Here is a 12,752-nt window from a genome sequence, read left to right on the forward strand (position 1 = left end):
CCTCACTTTTGTTATTGTTTGCACCACGATTGCTTTCCTGTTCTGCATGGCCACGGCAAACACAGCTCCTAGAAATCCCTGAATTTTGCTGTCATGGATGTTATCAGCTGTGGTGCATGCAGAAACAGCAGGCCCGCTGTCTGGTCTTTGCCCCATGGGCCTGATAACCAGCTTCTTGTTTGCTGAGAGTGAGGGCATCCTCGAGGAGGGGCCATGAGGGTAACAGGAGTTTTGGGGATCTTTAAGTCCAGGAGCTGCCGGAGATGATCCTGTGTTAGCCCTTGCTTCCTCCCCGCCAGGAAGCTGCTATATTCTGCCTTCAACCAGGCAGTAGAATAATGAACTGCAAGGATTTAAGCTGCTCTTACAAGCATATCTCGGAAAACCAGAGGCAGGAAGCTGCCTCGGGTCATCGGCTCCCAGGACCTGCCGGCTTAGCGAGAACCTCATTCTGGGCCCGAGTGAAAATGCCTCAGAACTGTCAGCCCTCTCGGGACCCCCAGACTCATCCCCAAACAGGGGGATGCTTTTGGTGGCCAAATCCTTACCTTCAGCCAACTCACCCGGAAGGCCAGAGCGAGTGCTTTCTCCACTGCCACCTAGTGGCCTGAGATGTGATTGTGAAGTTTCTAGTGTTGAAATATCAATTCTCATTCTTGACCCTTCATGTGTTTAGTTTTTTTGGTCATTGTGTACTGGGGTTGCCTGAAATCAGGTGCAGTTTTGTCCTTACAGCCGTGTTTAGCTTCATTATTTTGGCTCTTATTCCACTCTCATCCTTCATGTTTTACAAAGAGGGGAAAACAAGCAAATTAAAATGCTCCTACGAGTGATGAAAGGCAGGGATCTCTAATACCATCGAGATAAAAATAGAGTCTTTGGATTTAATTGGATACTTATGAGGTTTAAACTAATTAATCACTTTAAATTGCAAAAGGGGAAAACAAAATTAAATTACTTGTACAGAATGCTAAATATAGCTTATCGGGCCCCGGAAGTGATTAAGGTTAGGTATCTGCCCAGCTGGAATGGGCCAGTACAGCTAAAGGTACTGTGATGGAGGGGTTTTCGAATAATTTTTGTTGTTGTTGTTTTTTCGGATCACATCCAGCAGCGCTCAGGGACTACTCCTGGCTCTATGCTCAGAAATCGCCAACGGCAGGCTTGGGGGAACCATATGGGATGCTGGGATTCGAACCACCGACCTTCTGCATGCAAGGCAAGTGGCCTGCCTCCATGCTATCTCTCTGGTACCTCGAATAATCAAAAAAATTTTTTGAGTCACACCTGGCAGTGCCTAGGGCTTTCTTCTGGATCTGCACTCAGGAATTACTCCCGGCTGACTCAGGGGACCATATGGGCTGTCAGGGATCGAACCCAGGTCAGCCATGTTCAAGATAAGCTCCTTATCCACTGGACTATCATTACAATCCCAGGACTTTGAACCATTTAAGCCAGTGATTCTCTCTACCAGAGGGCATATGCCCCCACTATAGGACCCCATATTATTCCTGGGGGACCCAACTGGGGGACATGGCATGAGACTAGGAGCCAACTAATACCATGGGGACACAGGAAGGAAACAGATTTATAGAGGGTTATATGACTTTATATACTTAATTTCTTTTTTTTTGGGGGGGGGCCTTCCGGTGGAGACCAGAAGGCCTGCTGGACAAATTCTAAAAGAGCTGTAACACTTATATACTTAATTTCTTATTGGTCTTCTTCTTCTGGCAGACCTTGTTCAGAGGACACAGATGTAGGGAAGATAGCTTCTGCTCTTTGGATTTGTAACTTCCTAGTTAGAAATACCACAGGAAAGAGACCTTTGTACTTCTTGCATTTATATATTAATCTCAGTGCAGATTCTGATGGGCTCTCCTTGGATAATGAATCCACCCTCTATCACCAATCACAGTGTCTGGGGGGAAGCGTGGCTTCACTAATTGGTCAGGATGGGGGTCACATGAGCTCTCACATGATCAGAAAGTCTCAAAGTCTGTTATTAGAGGAAGAAAAGTGGAGGAGTACCAGCTCCCTAACCCCCCAGATGCTGACAGTAACTACTGTTGTCAGTAACGATCATGGACCTTCCTCCTCATCTTTCTTTAATATTTTCTCTCCCGACCTCAGTGCTTGGTTTCATCAAATTTAAGGAAAGAAAAGGACTGTCAGTCAGCTGACAGGCTCTCCAGTCATTAGGCTGCATTCACCGCCCTGCCTATAACGAATAAATAATTCACCCTCTGTATAGGGATCATACAGATAGTTTGGGCAAAGTGAGATTTTGTGTTCTTCTTGCTGTCTCCCCCCACTCTGATGATGCATCCTGAGGCAGCAGTGCCCTGGCATCTGTCTTGAACACCTGGTGGCCTCCGCCCCTCAAGGCGTTAAGCTGAACATGGGAGAGAATGCAAATCGGGCCGGGCACTGGAGGGACTTTGTGGAGAAGAGCCTCCTGGCCCTGAGTGACAAACGTGTTGAGATGTGAAGGAGAGGAATGTGTATCCCATACAGATTTGTTTTTCATGTAAATAAGTGTTTTAGCCTCAAACTTTCCGGCATCTCATTATGCAGGTGACTTAGAGTCCTTGACATGCATATGATTTGCATTTCCTGCTCGTTTGGTGCCAAAAGTACAGGGACTGTGGCTTGGACACATTCTGTATCTTGGGAGCACCAACCCTCTCAGCTGCCTTTGCAGGGATGGACGGAGGGAAGGAGAGAGGGAGGGAGGGAACCGGTAGGAGGAAGGGTATATGCAACCCAGCTGATTCTCAGCGTTGGTGGTACTAGAGGATTTGCTTCTGCATGTGTCCCACTTTGTTAGATTACATCTTACTTTACCCAAAACAAAAGCCAACCCCCTCCTCCCCCGTTTCTTTGTATCTATTTGTTTACAACTTGGTTTTAGGCCAAAACAGAGATTGTCTTACATGTAAACCTGGGCAGGACTGGCTCAGGATAGCCAGAGCTATCTGCCCTTATTCTGTCTTTTCTTCCCACCTGGCAGTGGTCTCTGTACTCAATAAAAACGACCGTTCTGGCAGGCAACTGTCTCTGATATGAGGTAGAAGACTGCCAGACTATCTGTGTTTCACCCTTAGCCTGGTCTGGATTATTTTATGCGTGACACTACTTCAGACCTGTTCACTCAGGGTTGGAAAAACCACAAGTGGGGTGATTTTACACCATTTCTCATCTACTCACTGCTTCAACCAGTTGTGCTGGCAATTTAGGGTGCAAAAGGACTATAGAAAACAGCCAATTCAGCTGGCACCCAGAAGGGCAATCCAAGGGCACTGGGATAGAACCTTGGAATTTACCCTTTAGTGCAGGATCACAAGGTGGTCCCTGTGAGAATGGGTGCCAGGCTCCGGGTATCTGTCTTTCACCATTTGGGAGGATGGCAAGAAGCCCAAGATTCACCCAGTGGTTTGTAGGCAGAAGGTCTTTCCTGTCTGAGCATAGGCATCACCAGCCACAGGGTCTGCAAGCAAGGCCCAAGGCCTTGGTAGGCGGCCAAGTCCTTGGCCAGCGGGAGCTAGCACCCAACAGAGTCGGCGCCTGCCCGAAGAGCCCTGGGCAGTGGCCCAGGCGAGGCCACAGGGCCGCCTTCCAGCGCTGCCCTTGCTTGTTTTCATTTTCGACTGGGAATTGGATTTTGGGCTGGCCTTTGGTTTCTCCCAGACCTAGGAAGTAAACATTTCTCATTCTCAAAACCCACAAATTAATCATTTTTGCAAATCAGAACTGAGCCTGGCGCCTCTGACCAGGAGGCCCGAGCCTGCAGGCCCTGGGAGCTGGGATTTGCCAGCGTGCCCGGCTAATGCATATGCATTTACTCTCCGGTGGGGGCCCGGGTCTGCGGGCTTCAAGGGGTGAAGCGCCGCTCACTAATCATCATGCAATATCAGTGTTTTCTGCAAATCCCCTTATTAGCTTTGCATCATTAGCAGCTTCTGAGCTTGTCTACAACTAATTTCACAGCGAATCTTATTTCTACCCAATATTTTAAATAAGCCATCATACCAGGCAGCTGCAGACACCACTGGGAAGGAAGCCTGTCAGGCCAGAGCAGTCTCCAAGCAGCTCCTTCGTGGGGGAGTCAATGGATCTCTGTCCAGTGCAGGGAAGGCCGCAGCCATCTTGCACCAGAGTTGCCTTTGACTCAGGGTCTTACAAGACCAGAGGGGTTCAAGGAGAGAACCCAGAACCCATGCCTAGAACCAATTTTCTTCCTGTTCTGCTACTTCTGTTAGGGTTTGAGTTGACACCCTAGTCGGTGCTAAGAGTCAAAGACCACCTCCGATAATGCAAGACACAAAAGGGAGTTTATTTGCTGAGTTGGACCCAGGTCTCATCCAACCAGTGGCATAAAACAAGGACCCAGAGTGGATCTAAAAAGCAGTTTATATAGGGTTAGCAGGCTTTAGTTTTGCATTGGTTAATGCAAAATTCAGCTTGTACAGCATACGTGAGTGGCCTATATCTTTCAGCACATACATGATTGGCTTATATAATTTTGTGCACAAAGCAATTCTTTCTTTTTTTGTTTTTGTTTTTGTTTTTGGGTCACACCCAGTGATGCTCAGGTGTTACTCCCGGTTCTGTGCTCAGAAATTGCTCCTCGAAGACTCAGGGAACCATATAGGATGCTGGGATTTGAACCACCATCTGTCCTTGGTCGGCTGCATGTAAGGCAAACACCCTACTGCTGATAGCACATTATTTCTTAGCAGTGAGGTTTCAACTTATGTCTGACTCATTGGACTCAACGTTGGTTGTCAGTGGGGCCTTATCAGGTGGAACATTCCAAATCTACCTAGTTCCTCTATCCTAGCAGAATAGGAAGAGTCTTGACATCCATGCATTACTTCCGTGGTTTTTATTTCTGAGTTAACTCTCTCCGCCTTGTCTCAGAGTGGAAGCTTTAGCTAAGAGTGAAAAAGTACCTAACTTTTAACCTGCTTGAAGAACTGCTTTTAACCGGTCTCAGGAAAAGCTTCTTTTACTAAGGTTTGGGCTCTTTTAATTTTGGACCCTTATCATGGACCCAGGGGGATCTTGGTCTTCCCACTTCCTGCAGCCATCATATCTCTGAGCCTCGGCTGCTAAGACCGTCCACCCTAGGGTCACTGTGTTTCACAGGCAGCTGTCACCTGCATATCTCTAGTCAACACATGCTGTTTCCATGCCCTGAGCCAGGCAGACCACCCAGCTCAGAGCCACTGGCCAGTCTCCATTCTACCACCCAATGGTTATGAGGCGTTGGCTGCTGCAGCAAACAACATTTTATTAACAGGACATCACAGGCAGCTCCTGCAGTCACCTCTCCCATCTGCATAGGTGCTTATGGACTCCAGGGTGCTCAGTGCTTCATATAGAGTAGGCAGAGTGTGGGAACAGCCATCTACCCTGAGGGGGCCTGTGATAAAACAAGAGTCCATAGAAGTGAAGGATGGTGTAGACATCAGCTTTGCCCTTACACACACATCTGCATGCTTGCACATATGTGCATGGCTTATAACACATACATACACGATTGTCAACACACATGCACACATAAATATGTACATACATATGCACCAGGGGCCAGGGGTCCAAGGCTCTGTCCTTGGTGCTGAAACGGAGGTGGCAGGAGGCAGGGCCTCTGGCCAGAGAGACGCATACTGAGCGGTAAGGCAGCAGGAGATGCAGAGAACTGCCCAGCTGATGTGAGAGACAGTCCCATGGCCTTTCAGGGCCACTGAGAGAATGGGATAGCTGCTCGGCAGAGGTGGTACCTCTCTGTGTGTTGGCCTGGTGACTCCATTTATCCCCTGGCCTGGAGTGAGCCCAGGAGAGCCATTTAAGTGAGAGGTTCTTGAAAGTGTTGAGGGCAGTGGAACTGGGCCTGAAGTGACATCTTTCTGGGTGGGGAACCCTGGGTCTTAAGAGCAGCAAAGAGAACATAAAAGGGGCCCTTATAGGAAAAGCTCCCTGGAGACCCCTGGGCTCAGTTGGGTATAGGTTTGGGTACAGTGGGCTGGACAACCAGGTTCACAAGGCTCCGTTTGCCCCAGAACCATACTTTGAGCAGCAAAAACTGGGGCGAAGGTCTGGATTCATCTCGCTTGGGGAAAGGATCTTGCAGGAGCTCGGGAGTCTGTGATTCCAGCCTGGCCCCGGTAGACCAAGGGCTGCCTGCTAGGAGGAAGGGAAGGGAAAGCAGCTACTGGTACTTGGGGGGGACAGCAAGGGATGTGAGGTGCTTGTGTGGTGATGAATTCTGGTCTTGAAGCAGCTTCGTGAATCATCTCACAGGAAAGTCATTCACGTGAGATTAGGAGCCTTAATTCCAGACTTTTCTAGGCTGGGGAGCCTTAGAAGAGGGAGGCTTGGTCACGTTGTTGCATTAATTAGGGGAGGCTTGTGCAGGAGGAGGGGAGGTGGGGCCTTCCCCCCTCCCCCCCCGCACAGGCAGGTCTGAGTGAGCCCAGCCGTCAGGTGCGTGATTGGAGATTGTGCACGGCTGAATGTGCCAGGCTGAATAGAACCCGGCCTGTGGATGAATGGGGGAATTTACAGCAATTAGGGGGATTTGCTGGAGACATGGTGAGGGGGGCAGGGGATAAGAGGGGCTTTCTCTGTGTTTGCCACAAAGGACCCTTTCCTGCAGTCTAGGTTCCTCCAGAGGCAAAGCCTTCCAGATGCTTCCTGTGGTGTCTCCAGGGGTCTTATGGCGAAATCAGGGGCTCCCTGTCCCTCCTGCCTATGCCATTCCCGGCTTTGCTTTCATCTTCCAGGGCTTCCTGACTGTTGCATTAATTATTAATTAATAAAGTCCTAGAGTGGTAGGTGGGTGGTGGTGCCTTTCTCAGCCTGGCCCAACACCTGCAGCCCCTACAGCCTAGCGGGTTTGTAGGTATCAGGGTACTGGCAAGGAAATGTTCCACAACAGTCAGATGAAGTTTCAGGAGTCATCCAGCTTTAGTAGAGGGCTCTAACTGCCATGTGCATATCTCACATGGCTTCTAAGCTAAACTTTTTTCTTTTTTGCTTTTTTGCATCACACTCGGCAGTGCTCAGGGGTTACTCCTGGCTCTGCACTTAGAAATCGCTCCTGGAAGGCTCGGGGGACCATATGGGATGTCGGGATTTGAACCATCGACCTACTGCATGCAAGGCAAACGCCTTACCTCCATGCTATCTCTTTGGCCCATAAGCTAAACTTTTTTTAAGCAGCATCCTTCAGCTACCCTCCATCCATCTTGCTGCCTCTGCATCCATGCAGTCTCTGCTTTCCCTTGCTACCTCTGTTTCTCCCCTCCTTCCAGGCCACTCTTAATTACTAACCCCAGACCCCTCCCAGTTGTGGGAGGGTCTCACTATCCAGGTAAGTTAGGCAGGAAGTTGGGGAGGGATAATACCTGACCGCCCTGCAAAGCTGTTCTCCCCCAGGTGGGCCAACTATCACCAAAGTGTCCCCGATTCCACAGCCAGCGTGGACATACCCGCCCCCACTCCTGGTGGCTTCCAGGAAGTGACACCTGACAGGAAGTAGAAATTTGAGGGTCCCCTAGAGAGCAGGTGATGTGGAGTGAGGCAGTCCATGCTTGTGGGCTCAGCAGCCTTCTCCAGTACTGAGATCTTCACCCTCACCCCAGGTTCTGTGTATGTTCTGGAATATGGTTTTTTGTGGACTGACACATGAGTAGGGTACCCACCACCACTGTCCATGTGGTCAACTTTTCCTCGGACAGGGAGTGGTTGGCTGGCCCTCAGGCCAAGGGAACCCTGAGCTTCACATGACAATCTTTGTAGAGCATTTTTCATCCACACCTGCAGACTGGGCCCTTTTCCTGGCTGACTTGAAGCCCCCTGAGGGCTAGAAGGAGGGCTGGGCTGTGGGTGACATCTTAACCCAAGTCAGCAGGGGCAATGAAATGCTCTGATTGACAGCTGTTAGGTCCAATGGCGCTTCAACCATCTCAACCTCCAGCAGAGCTGCCCGCGTTAGTAGGGTGGCAGTAGTGACGTGCCCTGACTGACATCTGTCAGATCCTATGGGATCTCAGTCATCTCAACCCCAGTGGAACTGCCCACAAGAGCAGAGGTGGTGACAGTTTTTGATGGATAGCTGTCAATCTCAACCTTGGCAGAGCTTCCCAGGTTAGCAGGGGGTGGAAGGGGGACGCTCCTTGATTAAAAGCTGCCAGATCCTATGGGACCTCAGCAAAACATTCTCCTTGCAGTCTCCCTGGAGCACTTAAAATAAGAGTCCCGTGACTAAGTTTTGCATGAGGGCACTCTTCATTTCACCTGTCAGATCTTATTCTGGGCTCCCCATCGCCCCCCCTCCCCACATGCTTAGTGGCAAAATTTTCAAGCCTCCCATCCCCCCTAACCCCCAAGCCCCCCACCAAGCTGCAGAGTAACAGGAAAGGTGGATAGTAGAAGGAAGAAATGGGAAGCCTGGAACCAAAACCAGTGTTGTATTAATATAAAATATAAGGTCCTAGGTTGGGATGAGGCCTCCCTCAGCTTGGCTGGGCATCTGTAGTCCCTTTAGCCGGCGGGTCTGAATGTGCATCATTGGAGTCAGCTAGGTTTATTTCAAGGCCCTATCTGCCATGTGCATTTCCTCATGTGGCTTCTATGCTAAATTTTTTTTTGATATGTAAAATCTTTATTTAAACACCATGATTACAAGCATGGTTGTAGTTGGGTTTCAGTCATAAACAGAATATCCCCTTTCACTGGTGCAACATTTCCACCACCAATGCCACTCCGTTTCCCCTACCCCTGCCTGTATTCGAGACAGGCATTTCACTTCTCTCACTCTTTAACATTGTCATGCTAATTGTTAGTGTAGTTATTTCCCTAAGAGCATTCACCACTCTTTGTGGTGAGCTTCAAATTGTGAGCTGGTCCTTCCGGCCCGGCCCTTCCAGCCCTTAACTCTATTGCCTCTGGGCCTTATTACAATAATGTCTTTAGGCCTGGAGAGATAGCACAGGGCCTTTGCCTTGCAAGCAGCCGATCCAGGACCAAAGGTGGTTGGTTCAAATCCCGGTGTCCCATCTGGTCCCCCGTGCCTGGCAGGAGCTATTTCTGAGCAGATAGCCAGGAGTCACCCCTGAGCACTGCCGGGTATGACCCAAAAACCAAAAAAAAAAAAAAACAAAACAAAAACAAAACCCCCAAAAAATGTCTTTAAATTTTTTAAAACCCATATTCTGTGTTTCTCTCCCTCTGACTTATTTCACTCAGCATAATAGATTCCATGTACATCCACATATAGGAAAATTTCATGACTTCATCTCTCCTGATGGCTGCATAATATTCCATTGTGTACATGGACCACAGTTTCCTTAGCCATTCATCTGTTGAAGGGCATCTTGGTTGTTTCCAGAGTCTGGCTATTGTAAATAGTGCTGCAATGAATATAGGTGTGAGGAAGGGATTTTTGAATTGTATTTTTGAGTTCCTAGGGTATATCCCTAGGAGTGGGATAGCTGAATCATATGGGAGCTCAATTTCCAGTTTTGTTTTATTGTTGTTGTTGTTTTTGGGTCACACCTGGCAGCGCTCAGGAGTTACTCCTGGCTTCATGCTCAGAATTCGCTCCTGGCAGTCTCAGGGAACCATATGGGATGCTGGGATTCGAACCGCTGACCTTCTGCATGAAAGGCAAATGCCTTACCTCTATGCTATCTCTCCGGCCCCCATTTCCAATTTTTTTTTTGAGGAATCTTCATATTGTTTCCCATAAAGGCTGGACTAGATGGCATTCCCACCAGCATGAACGAGAGTTCCTTTCTTTCCACTTCTCCGCCAGCACTGATTATTCTTGTTCTTTGTGATGTGTGCTAGTCTCTGTGGTGTGAGATGGTACCTCATTGTTGTTTTGATTTTCATCTCGGTGATTAGTGATGTGGAGCATTTTTTCAAGCAGCCTCTTCTCTGCTGCTCTCCATGTTTTCTTGCTGTCTCTGCTCTTGCTTGCTTGCTTTCTGGCTGGCTTTCTCTCTCTCCCTCTCTTCTCCCCCAGCCTATTATGTGGGTGGGTCTGACCATCCAGGTGAGATTAACATTTCAGTACAAAGTTTAGGGATTTGGGAAAGGGGTAACCTCACATCCAGTTCACCCAGCTCAGGACACGCATGAAAATGCACAGTCCTCTGCCTTCCTGAACCATGGCAGGCGCTACCAATGGGCCCACTTAATTTCTTGCATTTGTACCTTTTCCAAAGGGCCCCCTGTTTGCCGGTGTCAGATGTGACCTTTCCAGCAGAATGCGCAGACCGAGCCGTACACAGAGGACTTTTGGAAGCCAGTAATTTGCAGGACGCACATTTCAGAGCCTGAGGAGCCCATTAACCAAATTAGCAATTCATAAAAGCGAAAGTTCACGGGAGGGGGGGGACAATGGCGTCTTTTCTGAAGGTATAATTTGGACCCATTGTAGAGTAAAAGTGTGGTTCCCCATCTCTTTTAAAAGAGCCAGTCAGGACCCTCATTAAACAGGTTCAAGCCCTACCAGGGAGAGGGTGCGATTTGCGTGTGGAGAAGTGAGTCAGGCCCAGCTGGAGGGCAGAGCGTGGCTGCCCTGGGGGTACCTGGTGTCCTCTTTGCTGGAGCTGGGGCCACGGGATAGGAATGGGGAGAGTTCTGGGAAGGTTCTGGGATATGGCAGCCAGAGTCCAGATGGTGCAAGAAGTGACATGGTCTCTGCTGCCACAGGGGAACTGGGTCAGTGCCCATTCATTCTCCTGAGATTCAGGGGTCCAGTGCCCTGTACCCCAAAGGCTCTGACTGACACATGGTCTTGGAAGAGCACTCAGATTCCTGTGCATTCCTGCACTCTGGGGCTGGACAGGTGACTGGACGCTACGACTCAGTGGCCAGTGCTCAGGGTGCTCGGCAATTGTGCTGTGGGGTTGTGGTTCTGTCCAGGGTCTCAGCATGGACACAGGGCCAGGAGGCGGGACTGTGCTCAGGACGGGGCAGGAGGTGGGGACCCATCTGGTCCCTCCCCAAGATGCCCCTGCCTGAGGTGTCCTTTGCACACTCCTCACTCCTGGCACAGAGTCCCTGGGGCCATGCTGGTTCCCATGAGCCACTGTTCAACTCCCAACCCCATTCCCCATTGAGCCCCACAAGCTGCATGTGACTTGGTGTTCCTGGAGTGGACACTTCATCAGTCCAGTTCTCAGCTGGCTATCCCCAGCATAGGATTTCCTTCTTAATGGTGCGTTCCCCCCTGCATGGATGATCACAGAGGTGACTGTAAAGGTGCCTGTGCCCTGACACTAACTGGGTTCTGGATCCCCTTGTGGGCAGGCAGGTCAGGCTCCCCAACCCAAACCCCCTCAGAGGCATCCCTGGGCAGTGGGAGTGCCCTCCTGGCATTTGGCACTGACAGGGTGAGGCGAGGGGGTGCCAAGTGTACAGTTTTTAGAGGCTCCAGTGGGCACTAGCACGGCGGCTTCCAGCTATTAGCCGGCAGTGTGATTAGTTCTAGGAAAATCAATTCATTCTCTGGCTCTGGGGAAAGCTTTTAAGTGTGAAAGGGGATGCTAATCCCTTGGGAAATGATTTTTAAGCAAAACTGTCTGAGTTCTGCCAGCTGCTAGATAAACAGCAGAGAGGATGGAAGGCCTTTCCTTCCAGCTCAGGGATCCAGCGAGAACCTTCCTGAGGCTGCCTGCCTCATGCCTGCCTGGAATCCTCTCACGATCATGTCTTCTTCCCTCCAGAATCCTTCTTTATTTCCCTCCCACAATCCTTCCTTCCTTCCTTCCTTCCTTCCTTCCTTCCTTCCTTCCTTCCTTCCTTCCTTCCTTCCTTCCTTCCTTCTTCCTTCCTTCCTCCTCCCAACCTTCCTTCCCTCCTCCCTCCCTCCTTCCCTCCCTTCCTTCCTTCCCTCCTCCCTCCCTCCCTTTCTTCCCTCCTTCCTTCCTCCTTCCTTCCATCCTTCCTCCCCTCCTCCCTCCCTTCCTTCCTTCCCTCTTCCCTCCCTCCCTTCCCCTTCCTCCCTCCATCCCTTCCTCCTTCCTTCTCCCTCCCTTCCCCCTTCCTCCCTCCATCCCTTCCTCCTTCCTTCCCCCCCTCCCTCCCTCCCTTCCCTCCCTCCCTCCCTTCCTTCCCTCCCCCTTCCCTCCCTTCCTTCCCTCCTTCCCTCCCTTCCTTCTCTCCTCCCTCCCTTCCTCCCCTCCTTCCCTCCTCCCTCCTTCCTTCCCTCCTTCCTCCCCTCCTTCCCTCCTCCCTCCATTCCTTCCTTCCCTCTTCCCTCCCTCCCTTCCCCCTTCCTCCCTCCATCCCTTCCTACTTCCTTCCCTCCCTCCCTCCCTTCCTCCCCCTCCCCCTTCCCTCCCTTTCTTCCCTCCTTCCCTCCTTTCTTCCTTCCCCCTCCCTCCCTTCCTTCCCTCCCTCCCCCTCCCTCCCTTCCTTCCCTCCCTCCCTTTCCCTCCCTTTCTTCCCCCTCCCTCCCTCCCTCCTTTCCCTCCCTCCCTCCCTCCCTCCCTCCCTCCCTCCCTCCCTCCCTCCTTCCTTCCTTCCTTCCTTCCTTCCTTCCTTCCTTCCTTCCTTCCTTCCTTCCTTCCTTCCTTCCTTCCTTCCTTCCTTCCTTCCTTCCTAGAATCCCTCCTTTCATTCCTCCAGAATGCCTTTCTTTCTCTCCCAGATTCCTCCTTCCTCCCCTCCCATAATCCCTCCTTCCCTCCCAGAGTCCCTCCTTCCAATTCTCCAGAATCCCTCCTTCCTTC

General features: G+C 50.5%; 1 non-coding gene across 1 annotated transcript; it reads right to left on the minus strand.

Annotated features, from left to right (window-relative positions):
• Positions 1 to 1,637: 1,637 nt before the first annotated feature.
• On the minus strand, positions 1,638 to 1,699 carry LOC126002405 (U7 small nuclear RNA). Its single transcript, XR_007493117.1, has one exon. It is a non-coding gene; the product is annotated as a U7 small nuclear RNA (small nuclear RNA).
• Positions 1,700 to 12,752: the final 11,053 nt, after the last annotated feature.

Source organism: Suncus etruscus, chromosome 2 (assembly GCF_024139225.1).
Source record: "Suncus etruscus isolate mSunEtr1 chromosome 2, mSunEtr1.pri.cur, whole genome shotgun sequence".
Lineage (NCBI taxonomy): Eukaryota > Metazoa > Chordata > Mammalia > Eulipotyphla > Soricidae > Suncus > Suncus etruscus.